Below are 3547 nucleotides of genomic sequence, written 5' to 3'. Positions count from 1 at the left end.
ACATATTGCATTGCATCACAGGAGCTTGGGCAACAGTTAATCCTAAAGACAATGTACAAAAGTACCACAGTCTGCTGGTTGGATGCCTTTCGCACCCCACGGGCCCGATTGACGTGGTTTATGTTCCTCAGTAATCCCGCCCAACGGACTGAGCTCCAATGTCGGCAATTATCTGAGGGGGGGGCGGAGAAATCCTTCACCGACTTTAAGACATCAAAACTGATTACGGAGGAGCTCTTTCATGTGGAGTCAGAGTTCAGCTGTTACCTAAATGATTCGCAGAAGTTATGTAAGGAAGTGTGCTTACAGGACTGAAAAGTTCAACGACCATTTGAGTTTTAACAGCTGAAGCAGGCTACAGTTGACAAGGCCACCCATTCCACACCATTATCTCACCTAGCAGTAAGTTTAAAGGGAAATCTTCAACTGTTTCCATCCATGGCTGCAGCTGTCAGTAACACTTTTTATCATTTCTGGGGAGTTACCTTTGGAACGCAGCAGAATAATACTAATTATGATATAATAAATGTATATATTACACTGGTTTTACTTTAGGCTTATCCTGATATTTTTATTAGTTCAACATCTTCAGAAAGTCACGAGCTCACATTTACAAAGAGTGTATTCGATAAAAAGTGCTTACTGCCCCTTTTAGTGTCTTGCCCAAGGACACACCCACATGCAGACTAGGGGAAGCTGGGGTCAAGCCGTCGACCTTCAGGTTTGTGGACGACCGCCTCAACCTCCTGAGCTACAGCTGCCCATGTTTTGACCTCAGTGTCTGTACAATAGCTTTCTTCTTTAAACTAAAGACAGATATTAGAGCTCCAGATTTCAAGGCCTGGGGAGAAACCGAGCAGCTCTATTGGCCAGTATAAGCCACAGTGGAACCGCCAAGGTTATCTTGACGTTGCTTTTGATTCAGTCCACCCATTGACCATGAAATGGTTCCATTGAATACATTTAGATTACCACTGAATGATCCATCCAAGCGCCAACGTATTAAAGGGTTTGATGGTGTTGGCTCATTGACATATTTTAGGTTAACATTTGCTCAAACAAATACCCATATAGGTTTAGTTTACTCTGAGTTTAATATGTTGCCTATAATATATAAAAAATACATTATTTATTTGCCTTTCTACTTCAGAGGCAGTTTTGGTGTTTGGATAAAACAAAGCAGTCTAAATTAGTGGAGAGAGACTTGCACATGGACAAAGAATCTCACAGTGAAATTCGATAGACGTGTAGGCCTCACCATGATGTCTGTTAGTTTAATGGCTGACAGCTCCAAATTTCTACCCCAGACAATAACCTTGTAGCAGACAGGTAGACATTACAGTCAAACACACATGCCACAATGCTAAATCAGAGGACATTTCACAAGATGGCTGCCTTGCTGAGACACGATAGTTTCTGACTGAAATATTGGTGGAAAGTGGAGCCACCCTGACAATCATAATTAGACCACTTCGCACCACTCCTAAATTAGTTTCACCCACTCTGAGGCCGGACAACGTACTCATCTGCAGTCTGCCAGACGACACAAACTCCCTCTTAGCTGTCTACCCTATCATTAGTGCTTCCAAACAAGTACAAGATACCTAGCTAACTGTCATCCTCGGCCCATTGTTGCATACTGTGGTGTAGACACATAGCTATGAATAGGAGGAAAAGCCTATTTTGGGCAATTATAATCATCTGATCCTGCGTAGTTAGAAGTCTTGGTGCCGACAAAACCTCTGGGGCTGAATCTTTTAAGTCTTTAACTCTTTCCTAACTTTTAAAAAGTGTATTTTTTTCATTTGAGACTACAGGCTGAAGGTGTTAGCTTATTTACCATTTGAAGGTGGGTTTATATAATAAATCATGTGGCAAAATTGAAAAACTTCTCAGGTCACCACTCCATACTTAAACTTTTTTCTGTCTTGACCATGATGATGGTTAGATATGGTCATCAAGTGTTCACTACCTTTAATGCTGCATTATGGATTCGTTAGAGCCAACTTTATAGTATCAAATAATAATAATTCATATTTGGCACTCATAAAGAAATAGTGAGCATGCTATATTCAATTGTACAGTGAGTATATTTAACAAGGAACATCCACCATCACCGGTTGAGTATTTTTTGAAAGCCTTCCCATAGGGTTCTGTGTAATAAGCTGTCAAATCACCTATTCATACTCTAATAACCTTTGACATTAAACGTGGCACCCATACACCATCTCTCCAGTCTTATCATGATATCATGTCCTCTACAGTGTGACAAGATAAAATCTCCATGGAAGCGTCAACAGTAAAAAAAACAAAAAAACAAAAACAACTAGTTCAATATTTCACATTTTATTTTGTTCCGCTCATAAAGCTCAACAAAATGATTTCATGCCAGAATCAGACAACATCTGAAACACTTATACTATTAAGTACCATTAAGTGTTGGACAGCGCAGCCAATGATGAAATTACAAACATCTTAAATGATTATTATGTAACATACATAATGACATATCATGGTTCATACATCTGCTCTGTATTGCTGTTGATCAATTATTGGCCCAGACGGAACAGATAAATAAGACAGAGGTGAATGACGAGGCTTCTGAAAAATAAGAAGCAAATGTAGAGTCAGTCTCTTTGGTGATCACCTCATTTACTGTATGATTAGGGAAAGCTCCAATACAATTATACCGACAAAAGACAGATAGTTATCTGTTTAAGGCGCAGACGAGGAAAGACCCTGTGATCATCCAAACCAGTGGTGTAGTGCTGATCAGCCACTTCTGTTTCACTGACTCGGCGCAAACTCCACTGGTCCAAAGGCCATTGCATGGCAAGACTTCAGAGATATGTCTGGACTCTGTTTGAGGAGCACAATGTACAGTGGCACCACCCAATGTGTTGCTGATATCTTGTAACAGTGCCACAAAAGTTGTGGAAAACTAACAAACTGTGTTTAACATTTCAGGTGAAGCTTTTCAGTTAAAATTCTGGAAGTCCAAAACTCCAAATCCTACAGCAGAAGTGTGTTATCCTGTACAGGTTGCTGGGTGGGGAGCTTACAGACCTCTAACTGTGTGGCTGACTTACAGTGCGACAGTTGTATCAACGCTTCGCCATGTGGCACTGACCCAAGCTGGTGTAGAGAAATCCACTAGAGCACTAGCTCGTAGTCGAACAAACGTGAATCGCAGCTCATGAACAACTCACACCATTCAGTCCAACTCATACATTTCACATAAATGTATACTCACGTACACCTGATTGTAATTCAACAGCAATGAGTCAAAATTAATTTGATCTGATTCTTAACAAATTGTTATTGAAGTTATAGATGCATCAGATTTTGAAAACAAAAAGGTGCAGTGGTGGCTTTGCTTTCTCAATAGCAGAACCATTGTATCTTGGATTTAAGCTGAGCGTCTGTCAGGAGTGTTGGGTGCTGAATTACAGTGTAGAGCACATCATATAATATACTAAAGAAAGGTATGAAATCAGACAAAACGGAGGAGGGTATTCTTTTAGTGCGTAACATCGCCGCCAGGAAC

At 40.4% G+C, this 3547-nt stretch overlaps 1 protein-coding gene across 1 annotated transcript in view; it reads right to left on the bottom strand.

The window, feature by feature from the left end:
• Window positions 1–2330: 2330 nt before the first annotated feature.
• The window catches only part of rhoub (ras homolog family member Ub), a 6226-nt gene continuing 5009 nt past the window's right edge, over window positions 2331–3547 (bottom strand). The window contains exon 3 of the mRNA XM_035623747.2: window positions 2331–3547. This exon is cut by the window's right edge and continues 891 nt beyond it. The gene's annotated coding sequence lies outside the window, so the exon portion shown is untranslated.

Source organism: Scophthalmus maximus, chromosome 11 (genome assembly GCF_022379125.1).
Source record: "Scophthalmus maximus strain ysfricsl-2021 chromosome 11, ASM2237912v1, whole genome shotgun sequence".
NCBI classification, from domain to species: domain Eukaryota; kingdom Metazoa; phylum Chordata; class Actinopteri; order Pleuronectiformes; family Scophthalmidae; genus Scophthalmus; species Scophthalmus maximus.
The sequence above is the reverse complement of the archived record's forward strand: the minus strand, read 5'-3'. Positions and strand labels throughout refer to the sequence as shown.